We start from the raw sequence: 12,171 nt of genomic DNA, 5'->3' as shown, positions 1-12,171 counted from the left end.
CTAGCATGGTCTGGTAAAGGCCCTCTTCCATGGTGCTGACTGCCAATTTCTCACTGTGTCCTCACACGGTGAAAGGGGCAGAGATCTCTGTGGGGATTCTTTTATAAGAACTTTAATCTGATCCATGAGGGGCCTAATACCATCACACTGGGAATTAGGATTTCAACACATGAATTTTGCAGGTGACACAAACATTCAGATCATAGCAGGAGGTAAAGTTTGGGATGTTGGAAAAACTGTATAATTAATTGTGTGCCTTTTGTGGTGTGGTATATATGGTAATAGGGAACTAAAAGTAAAAACAGACAAAAAACAGCCCAACTGAATGTAAGCAGAAACTCATCTCTTAAGGACTATTCTGTCTCATGAATCTGTGATCTAATTATTTGCATTAATTTTATCAAGACCATGTGGGTTCCCTGAAACCAAACATAGCTTGCTATGTTACTGGGTAGGAACATATTTCCAACATCACACCTGTATATCAAGAAAATGACTGTGATAATGCCTGATGGCTAGACACAAAATAATTGAGATGAAAATTACCTTTTTTTTTTTTGAGAGAGAGAAAGAATGAGCATAAGTGGGGGTGGGGAGAGGGGTAGAAAGAGGGAGAGAGAAAGAATCTTAAGCAGGCTCCACGCCCACTATGGAGATCATGACCTGAGCCGAAATCGAGTCAGATGCTTAACTGACTGAGGTACCTATACTATTTTGAACAATATAATAAAGAAAAATAAATTCTGGGGTGCCTGCATGGCTCAGATGGTTGAGCGTCTGCTTTCAAGCTCAGGTCGTGATCTCTGGGTCTGGGAACTGAGCCCCAAGTCAGGCTCTCTGCTCAGCGGAGAGTCTGCTTCTCCCTCTCCCTCTGCCCCTCCCCTTGTTCATGCTCTCTCTTTCTGTATCTCTCTGTCTGTATCTCTGTGTCTCAAATGAGTAAATAAAATCTTAAAAAGAAGTTTCTACTTTTTCTTTAAATGTACACAGGGCCTCAAAACAGAAAAAAACACTTTTAGAAAACAGCTCTTACATTTGCTAAATCTTTTAATTAATAAATCGTTTGATATATTCAACTGAACCCACAAAACTTTATATGCAGAAAAAATAAATAGATAAAATCAGGAAAACATTTTGAATTTTAAAATTTGCTCTTTTGTTTCCATAAATATTTGCTGATTAAATATGGTTTGTCTTTATAAGCCTATCCAATGTGCAGTTTTTGCTAAATAAATCAATGTAAATATTTTGTTAGGATCTAAGTTTGTAAACAGCACAGATTTCTATGTAGTTTCATGTTTATTCCAAGCCAGATTTTTCCAAATTTCAACTATTTAAATAGCACCTTCATGATTTTTCTCATACCTTTACACTGTTGTGGTATTACTAATATTTTAGAAATTAACTTTATTTACTAAAATTTATATTGAAAGAAAACTATATATCACTACCAGAAACAAAACCAAAACTATCACTCGCTGAAAGTAGAAAGTAACCATACAATTATAACAAAAATAAACCAATCGTATCTTTTGCCTGCTATAGTTTTGAGCTTGGGAAATGCTCTCCTTTTGTTAAAACAGGTAATTAGCAGGTGTGAGAAATTACTAATGATATACAATCTGAACTAACACTTTTTCCCCCTGAAGCTAATAAAAAGGATTGAAAGTTAAAAAAGAGATAATATTACTCTGGGATTCAATATAATTTATCATCATGTCTTTATCATTTTAGTCTGACCAGCTAAAATGACCTCAGTAACATCAGTGTTTTGGAAATGCCATTTAAAATCATTTAATTTTGCTTTCTGAATTGGTTCCTGTCATGTCTATCAGTACCACTATGCTGCCTGGCCTTTAACTCTTAAGAGTGAATGGTTTTTATAAAGCACCTACCTTGTATGCAAGGTTCTTATTTATGTTTAATTTCTAGTTCCATGTGCATCATTGACTACAAGGTTACCAACAAAATTCTTTTTTTTTTTTGAGAGTTTATTTTTTTTAGTAATCTTTATGCCCAAAATGGGGCTCAAACTCATCACCCTGAGATCAAGAGTCACATGCTCTTCCAATTTAGCAAGCCAGACACCCGAGACAAAATTCTTAGAATAAATTCAAGCTATGGCAACCATCCTTTTATTTATGAGAAATCCCTATATTCTTTCTATTGGGCACCTGACAGCATGTTTTACCCAACACTAGCTTTTCTATACAGCCCTGAAGGAGTCACTCATGCTTTAGTTGCCTAGGATTCAATCAAAACAATTCCCACTTGTCTCCTCAAATTTCTTATTACTCCATGTGTGGTCATGAGGCTGGCAGCTTCTCCTTGTTGCTTGTTAAGAACTGCAGATGTTCAGACCCTACCTCAGTCCTACTGAATCAGAATCTGCATTTTAACAAGAAACCTAGGTGATTCTTAGGCATGTTGAAGTTTGTGAAGCACCAGTCAGTAGTCTTGTCTCTCTTCCTCTAAACATCCTTATTTCTCAACTATCTTTGGACTTCACCACCTCTAACTCAATGGTTCTCAACCTTGGGTGCATACTAGAATCACCTGCGGAATTTTGTTTTGTATTTGTGATGGCTAGTCCCCACCCCAAGAGGTTTTTTGTTTTTGTTTTTTAATTGGGAGTAGTCTGCGTATCAGTTTTAATTGCCCCAGGTGATTCTAACGTGAGGCCAGTACTGAAAACCAACTGAAACACTTTCAATGGATGATTGATTTGGACTCCTGGCTTTTGCCCCCTGGCTCCACAAAATCATTCTAGTGGTAAAATGTGCCCTACCCCAAAACACACATTTGGCCTAGTTGAGCCTCATTGTCCTGTATCAGTTGTCCTATAACTAGGGAAAAGGGCTGATAACTTTTTCCCCTCTAAATAATTTATGGGAAGAAACCCGCATGATTGATGCAGTATCACCAGCAACATGATACTTTTTCATCATTACCATCAAAACCAACCATATCAATCATTGTAAGTACATAAGTTTCAGTGTTAATAGATTTAAAATTTGTTTACTATTTTAAAAATAATTTTAGATATATAAATGATGTAGTTTTCATAAAAATGATAACTCAATCCATAAGGAGAGGATTTTGTTATTGTTGAACTTCAGACATAACCATACTATATGCAAATAACACTAAGAGTGAAAAAACATATTTGGGAACAAATAAGAAGTTTATTTTGTAAAGATATGCCTCATGTAAAACTCATGTCAGTAAGTGCCTACTATCTGATATTTGTCTCCACCAGATGGCCTGGATTTGACTATGCTCTCAAGGGGGCTTTGGTCTTCATGGAAAACGCTTACAAAGTGTGTGCCTCAGAGGGCAGTTGGCTCATCATCAAGTGTTATACTTTCTGCTCTAATATCCCTCTACTCCACCTTCCAGAGTCTGTTACTTGTGCCTCCAGCTAAATTCCAACATCTCATGTAGATCCTTGGCTTGTGGTCTTCATCAATTCCTGCCTATTTCTTCTGGGTTCCTGATCCTTTGTTCCAGATTCCTGGCCTGGGCCTCCTAGAATAATAACAACCACTATTTATAAGATGCTGCCAAGAAAACACAAAATACCCAAATATCATCCCATTTTCTCTTCACAATAACCACCTCCTGATTTTACAGATGAGGACACTGTCTGACTTGCTATGTTAGTCAGTTTTTGTCAGGTTATGCTACAGTAAAAAACTACTTCAAATTTCAGTGGCTAACAGCACAGATTCACAATAAATGTCAGCTGTAGGTCTCTGATTTGGCTGTGTCTCTCCCCACAAGCCATCCTTATTCTGGGATCCAGGCTGAAGGAGCAGACCCTATCTGCAACATACTCTTCTCATGGCAGAGGGAAAAGAACAGTGAAGAAAAAGCATGGAACTGATCCTAAATCTTCTATTTGGACATGATTTTCATCACTTCTGTTCCTATTCTATTGTCCAAGCAAGTCACAAGGCCAACCCTGATATCAGTGGGTGTAGAGGGGACTCCTCCTACAAGGAGGGACCTCACAAGGGGGTACCTAATAGAGAAAGACAGCTAATATTTTCAGCAAATAACGTAGTCACAGTTGTCCAAATTCTCTCAGCCAGAGAGAGGCAGGGCTAAAGTTTGAATCCAGCTCTGTTTGACTTTCAACCATTGTACAATGGTACTTCCATTTTCCTTTCTCTTTTTGCTGATTTCAAGTACTTAACCTCTAGCTTGTTTAGCTCCAGAATTCTTGCCTACTCTTCCCTGATTTAGCTGTTCTCCTGAATATAATTTGTGGTGTGAGTGAACTATATTCCTGGCAAATAGGTCTTCAACTTAGCTGAACTGTAGGTCTCTGCCCTGTGATCAGCTTCGTTCTCCTGCTGCCCATGGTCAGAATAAGTTTGAGTCTATTTCTTCAGCTTTGAGCTACACAGATCAAATATACATCCAGATGATGGATACAGAGAGCTTCCTTACTGCTGTATGAAAATTCACATGGACTAAGTTTTAGCAGCATGGCCTTAAAGCCTGAAGACCTATATTTAAATTTGGACAAGAAACTTAGGATGATTTCCTGTCAGAAACAAATCCTTTCTTGTGGTGGTGAAATGTGCTCCATGGGAATTCTTGTTTACTGCTAGTCTTGGTGCAGTGGGCCAGTGAGGTTTTATCAACATGCTTGCATCATCCCAGAGTGGGTTAGCTCCTCCAAAATCTACCCATTCATGTAGTCTTTCGTCACTCACCAAGAAATGCCACAGATTTAAGCTTCCATCTCTTCTGCCAATGTGAGATAGCAGTAGAATCTTACATGCTTTATTTCCAAACAGAAAATATATGTTGCTGTTATAAGATCCAGTGTCAATCATATATCACCCATCATTTCATTAATCATAAGTGAGAGCTGAATTCCTCTTTTGTGGGTACCAATTTTGACCTGCTTTTTATTTTTTTTTTTAAGATTTTATTTGTCAGAGAGAGAGAGAGAGAGAGAGAGAGAGCGAGTGCACACACGAGCAGGGGCAGTGGCAGGCAGAGGGAGAAGCAGGCTCCCCTCTCAGCAGGGAGCCCAATGTGGGACTCCATCCCAGGACCCCGGGATCATGACCTGAGCCCAAGGCAGATGCTTAACCGACTGAGCCACCCAGGCGTCCCTTGACCTGCTTTTTATATCAGCATTTGAGAAACCCACTTTCTAACTTAAAAGTTGAATTCATTTTTTAAAGAATGCTATTGGAAAAGAAAATAAATAGTACGTCCAAACGGCCATTGTTAAAATTTCTTTACAGAGAGTATGACCTCACTGTTTTACACGTTAAGGAACTGTGTTTACTTTCTCCAGTATATATAACCAACTATTCTCTGAGTTAACAATATATTAAACTTAATGTCCATTAGAGATAATGAAAGAATTATATATATAAAAGCATAAAGAGTTTTAAACACAAAACAAAGCTTCCTTCCAGAAGAGCAGTTATTTCCATACTAATCTGCTACCCAATAAGTTCTTGTTCATATATTAGGATTGAATATCTCATAAATTATCACCTCAACTTATTTTTTTCATTTAATGGTTAGTATGTATGAAATCATAATGAGGCATAAAAATCCCATTCAATGTTTTTCAATTTTTTTTGCATCTTGGCTTAAAAAAAACAGGATATATCAGAGGCCTCAAGGCTAGAATAAGACTTTTCTTTAAATGCATGAATTATAATTAGATGTTCTCTGTATGTGCCTTCTATGAATTTTCATTATGTATTTTTGTGTAAATAAAATAGAGGAAATGAAAATTAGGAAATGTGGTTCTGACCAAAGAATGATTCTCTTTCTTCAATTTCCTCCAAATTTAAGGATGTGGTATTCATTCTAACCCAACACTTAACAAAAAAGCAGTGCCCATTTAAACTTGGCAATCTGGGCTTTACTCCTGCTGTAGCTTTATAATTTTCTGCACAAGTAGCAATCACTGCAGTAGTTTTGATTAAATGATTACCCATAGGCCTGCTCTTGAATGAAATGACAAATGTTCCCTGGAAAAATTCAAGTAGACATTGTAAACTTGGACACTTTCTAGGGTGTGAGTATGCTCCAAATGACATTATGTATTAGTAATAGCAATGATCTATGACTCAAACATAATAATCTACTTCCTACAGAAAGGAGAAAGTAGTTTCATTGACTAAAAATGATGGGGAAAAAAATAAAAAACAATTTTTTTTTTCAATATAAGGAAAGAGCTTGGTGAAGTTCAAAACTTGCTTATCAGTACCTGTGGAAAGTTTGGTGGGTGTGTGCAGACTAACCTGGTACACCTATGCCAGCCAAAAAGGAATGTCCTGAAAGGAGATTTGGAAGGCCAGGGAATTTTTTCTTTCCCCTTTTCAGTCTCTACCACTCAATATATTTGCTATATGGACAAGAACTTGTTTTCTCTGAATGAGAGAAAAATGATTTGGACATTCAGATAAGCAAACTTCACAAATCTTTGTTTTTTTTTTTAAGATTTTATTTATTTATTTGAGAGGGAGAGAGAGAGCGTGAGCAAGAGTACAAGAGCACGGGGAGGGAGAAGCACATTGTCCACTGAGGAGGGAGCCCTATGCGGGGCTCGATCCCACGAGGCTGGGCTTGCTCCCAGGGTGCTGAGATCGTGACCTGCACCTAAGGCAGATGACTAACAGACTGAGCCACCTAGGCCCCTGCAAATTTTATTTTTAAGTTCTATGGTCTAATTGCTGAAACGACTGTATTTCTAAAGAGTAATACTTCATGCTTTGACTATCTATGTCATCCTTGTTTCAGTGTTTTCATCCTTTTTTTTTTTTTTTATGTTCAGTTAGCCAACATAAATTAGTTTTTGATGTAGTGTTCAATGATTCATTAGTTGCATATAACACACCCAGGGCTCTGCACAGCACGTGCCCTCCTTAATACCCACCACCTGGTTACCCCATCCCCCACCCCCTCCCTTCCCTCAGTTTGTTTCCTGGGGTCCAGAGTCTCTCATGGTCTGTCTCCCTCTCTGATTTCTTCCCACTGTTTTCATCGTTTAAAGACAGTCACTAGCAAGGCAGAGCCCAAAGTTTCAAAGCACGAGGAAGCTATGGCCTATTTCCAAAAATATTCACAACTTCAAAATAAATAAAAATATACATTTTGCAATTAGTAGGTTTTAAAAGACATACTCCATATTTTGCTTGGAAAACAACAGAATTATTCAAGTGTCTAAGTATTAGGTTATTCTAAAAACTTTTGATCTTAGGAAATCCTAAAATGACACTTATTGTAGCTTAAGAATTCAAAGGAATATAGTGAAGGGACATTAATTCATGCCACTGATATTAAAACATATTATTTGCCTCTGAAATTTGGTGGCTTTTACAAATACAAAGATAAAATATATGAGTTGCTACTACATATTATAATAATAATTTGGATGTAAAAATAATTTTTCTTCAATAAATCATAACCAAAATGGAAATGTATAAAATGATATTCTATCAAAATAAATAAACCAAACAGGTTTCAGGGAAGGAGCTCTTGAGGACCAGGTTTTTATTTTGGCTCCACCATTAACTAGCTGTGTTGTTGATTTCAGGTGAACTAACCTATATGCTTCAGTTTTCTAATGGGAGACGGGGGCCTTAAGGATTAGGTCTCCCCACTGTTCATTCTAGCTCTAATTTGGATCGATTTGTTTCTCTCAGCCCTCTGCAGGGATATGGCATAGTCAGGGATTGAACAGAGACCCACAGTGTCTATGAAAATAGAATGTGTTAGATATGGTTATTGAAGAATAAATGGAAGGTGTTTCAGTAAATTTTCCCTTAATGGCATCAAGGAAGGCAAGGTCAAGAGTGTAGAAGACAAGGGTAGGATTAGCAAGGGTTTGGCCAAGAGTGAAAGTAAAAGAAAACCTTTCCCATGTATGTCACCAGCAATTCATAAAGGGATATCAGTAGAAGGGCTTCTTATAGCCAATAGCCTTTTTTTCCTCACATTGGTGATGACTCTTGAGAATGAAGAGTCTGAATATGTGTGGCATCCAGCAAAGGACGCTGAAGGACAAAATACCACAACTCTGCCACTCATAATGGCACAACCCTTGGAATTTACAAAGCATGTCTCCTACATTAGCTTACTGTTTCTTCTGGATCACCTTATGGCTGAGGCAGGGAAAGAATATATTGGTTAAGCATATGAATGTCAGAGTCAGACAGTCTTGGGTTCAAATCCTAGTTCCACCCCTCTTGGCTGAGTCGGCTTTGGACAGTTCATTCTTTTAACAAATACATTTTGAATCTGCTCTGCTAGCCACTGAAAATATAGGAGGCAGGCAATAAAGTAAATGATGATTTTTAGATTGCATGAGTGCTCTGAGGAAAATCAAATAGGGTAATGAAGTGGAGAGTAATGGAGGTGGGGCTAAACGGGCTTGGGTTTTAGGAAAAACTACTCTAAGGAAGTACCATTTGAGCTAAGACTTGAATGAGAAGAAGGAGTCAGCCATGTAAGGATCTACTGGAAGGGAGCTGAGATCTTCTGCTGGGGCAGAAGAAACAGCACATGCGATGGCTCTATGGGAAAGAGCTTACGTGTTCCAGGAAAAGCAATTCAGCCAGTGTCCTGAGTGCTGTGAAAGAGGGGGAAAGTAGAGCATGACTTCCAAGAGGTAATTAGAAGTGAGATCATTTGTGAGACTTACAGAACAGAGGAGGACATTTAGATTTCTTTCTTTCTTTTTTTTTTTTTTCTAAATGCAATTAAGCCATAGGAAGGTTTTTTTTGCAAGGAGCATAACATTATTTGTTTGATGATTTTAAAAGATCACCCTTGATGCTATAACAAAGTATATTGAAGAACAATGAGTGGAAGCAAGGATTCTAGTTATGTGATTATTTTAGTTGTCCAGGCTCAGCTTTCTTATTTGTAAAATGGGAACAATAATAGGTACATGACAGGGCAATTTTAAGAACTGAATGAGAGAAGATGAATGAGCAAACACACGGTTCCAGCAAATGGTGAGTGTTCAATAAATATGGGTGTCATTGTCCCCATGTACACAAAAGAAAACTGGCTTTCTTAAAGGTTAAATGACTTGGTCATGGTCAGGCAGCCAATATCCATGGCTGGCCAGAGCCTGAATCCAAGTTGTAGAATTCCAAAACCAGTGTAAGTCCATATTCACATGATCAGAAAAAGATAACTTAAATTTCATTTCAACAAAGTGAGAGACATACTGTAATGTGCTGGGACGTCAGGATAATAGGCCTCTTCTGAGAAGGGCAAAGTTTAGAAGGAGTGACAGATATGAAGGTAAACAATTTCGAACTGAAATGACATAGATGACAATAGATATATGTCACTCACAAGAAGATTTCACATAAGATACCTGAGCTGGGTTCCAAAGTATAATAAATGATCACCAGACAGATGGAAAGCAGCAATAACAGCACGTGAGGAGGGGTCATAAACATAAGAATAAGAAGCAGCTTGTCATAATGTGGCAAACTGAGTGATCTGAAAGTATTGGTGTAAACAATATGTGGGGGAAGAAAGAGGTTTTGAGGTTGAGGGAAAAGGATCAGGGTGCCATCATTACCAACAGGAATGATAATAGGGCTAAAAGTAGAAACTACCATTTCTATCAGTTGGAAGTGAATAGGATATCTAGACTACCAGGAGCAATGGGACAATGGTGACATTAAATAAATAATAATATATGGCACTTGAACATATTGCTTGACTTATTCTTCCTCATATGAGCCTGTAGCATCTCCATGAGTACTCAAAGTACAGAATGCACCTATGTGGAGAATGAAGCACAGGTGGTTTAAGTGCCTTGGCCAAGGTCACTCAGATGGCAAATAGAAGAACCAAGAGAAGAACCTAGATTGCTTGTCAATTGTTCAAGTACCATCTATTGACTACATATACTTGTCTATCTGCCTGGGAAATAGAGAAAACTTTTGAGAAAGAACTAGAGGCAGAGCACAGCAGAAGGGCTGGATGACAAGGACATTGAGAGCATGAAGGAATATTTAAAGAGCAGGCGGGGAGGAGAAATTAACATCTGTCTGGATAATACCTGAATATAGGTTAACACTGGGGAATTGGAAAGAAAATGACATAGAGCCTAGAGGAGGCCAGGGACCCAAAGACTTCTGGAAGGAAGGAGAGGAGAGAGAAAGGAAGGGTGGGAAAGAAATAAGGAAAGAGAAAGAGGCAGAAGGAGAAGGAAAGATAAGCTGGCAGACACAGGCTGTGGGGGAAATTGTAGCTAGAGCATGCAGATGACTATGCCAGAGAAAAATGCCTCTGAGAATGAAGGGAAAAAAAGGGGATATAAAACTCCAGGTGGCTATATACAAAAAGTTGGTGGTAGTTCAATGATTACAACAATGGGGGTGACATGGTTTAGGGCTGGAGAAGATTGCAGAAAATTTTCCTCTCCCCATTGTTTCAGTAGTCTGCCACTAAGCAAAAACGGTAATCTAAAAGTGTAGTTAGTTGGCATTTTTAGGATTTTTCCATGATATATGACTGCAGTGACAGAGAATATTTGAAATTGGGAGTTCTCAGAAATTCCAGAATATGTAATAATAACAATGAATCCTTTTTGAGTGCCAAGCATTGTTCTAAGCGCTGAAGTCATTTCATTCCCCTCAGCAACCCTATGAAGTAGATTCTTTTATTATTTCCACTGGCCAGATAAGGAATCTGTGGCACAGTGGGGTTGAGTAACTGCTCAAGGTCACACAAATAGCAAATGGCAGAGCTGGCTCTGAGTTTTGTTTCCCCCAACTACTATACAAAATTCCCAAAGGGTTTGGTTACATTTGTTTTCATTCTCTTTGAAGGTGATATGATCGCAAAGGGTTTTGGAACAGAGAGGTTACGAGTTTTACAGATTCTGTGAGTGCACATCAACAAGTTTAATTCACCATTCAAAATATTTGTATGTAGGTTAGTAAAACATTATGAACCACCAGATAATTTAGGCAAAGAGCACTGAGATCTTCATAGGAAGCTGACTTGAATTGTTCTCTCTCTTTCAAAATGAAAAATATCTTGCCAAACAAAGGTGAAAAGTCCCAAACCAAACACTAAAGTAGGTAGTATTTCTTTCTATGTTGCTTTATGAAATATTGGCAGCCAGACATATTTCTCAACCCTAGAAGACATAAATCTTTCAGAGGGAAACCAAATTTCTTTGGTTTGGCTGCCAAACGATGACTTCAGCCTTGAATCTCATCTCAGAAGACTGTCAACACCCTTTTCCTCCCCTGTGTTTAATTTTAAGCATACCTTTCCTTCCTCCTTTGGGGTGGCTGTCTCTCACTCCTGTCTTGTCCTGCATGCCAGGCTGTGAGTCCTGACCTGCCGGCTGACAGGCTGCCCCACCACAGCCCTCTGCACTGTCACCTCACGCTCACTCCCCTCTGTCCTTCTTTTGTCTACTTTCCATCTCTTTCTTTGCACTAGCAGTTCTTGGCTTTCCATTCACATTCCATTAAGGATTGATGATTTTGCTCTGGAGGTTTTTTCCATGGACCTGCTGCTGTCTCCCTTATCACAGTGACCTTTGGCTTATAATCTGTGCCTATGGGGCAAAAAAGATTTGGAGGTTTCATTTAAAAATGGTCTTAGCTCACTTCTCTAGCAACCATGAGCAATGACGTCTACATAAGTATGCAAGCATATCTACAACTACATGCGCTTCAGAGTGAAGGGAATTGATGTGCCTGAGAATGGGGAGGGGATGGGGTTCACTCTCCAGAAGTTCAGATCAGCATGATGTATTCTGGGTGTTCCTGTGAAGGAGACAGCGGGGTGTAGAGGAATGAGCACTGGACTGGGAGACAGGAGAGTAGAGCAAGTACTAGTCCAAGTTCTGACAACAGACAAACCAGCTCGTATGACACAGGAAAGAAAGTCATACTGGCATCCACTCTGGGTATCAGTTTTTTTCATACTTAAAGCATTGGACTAAGTAGATTCTCAACCTGGATAAACCTTGAAATCACTTGAGAGAGTTCTGGAATGTCAGAAGAAAAATCAATATTAGGGGCTTCAACACGAGACATACTTAATTAGGATACCTAATTAGGAATGGAGCCCTAGAATCTGAATATATGATTTGATGTAGCCACCCCAGCCTAGATTTGAGGCCCAGCATTAGGGGACCCT

General features: G+C 38.6%; 1 long non-coding RNA gene across 2 annotated transcripts in view; it reads left to right on the top strand.

Annotated features, from left to right (window-relative positions):
• LOC141370580 (uncharacterized) overlaps positions 1-10,941 on the top strand; it is a 48,512-nt gene extending 37,571 nt beyond the window's left edge. The window contains exon 4 of one of the 2 annotated variants that reach the window (XR_012374744.1): positions 10,842-10,941. This is a non-coding gene — a long non-coding RNA (uncharacterized lncRNA). Of the gene's footprint in view, positions 1-3,259; positions 3,523-10,841 lie in introns of those variants that run through there. The other variant, XR_012374743.1, reaches the window with a different exon arrangement.
• Positions 10,942-12,171: the final 1,230 nt, after the last annotated feature.

The sequence above is a fragment of the Callorhinus ursinus genome, unplaced genomic scaffold, assembly GCF_003265705.2.
Source record: "Callorhinus ursinus isolate GAN/ISIS: 27379988/994484 unplaced genomic scaffold, GSC_fseal_2.0 scaffold39, whole genome shotgun sequence".
In the NCBI taxonomy this organism is placed as follows: domain Eukaryota; kingdom Metazoa; phylum Chordata; class Mammalia; order Carnivora; family Otariidae; genus Callorhinus; species Callorhinus ursinus.
Note: the sequence above shows the minus strand (reverse complement) of the source record. Positions and strands in the feature narration are given on the sequence as shown.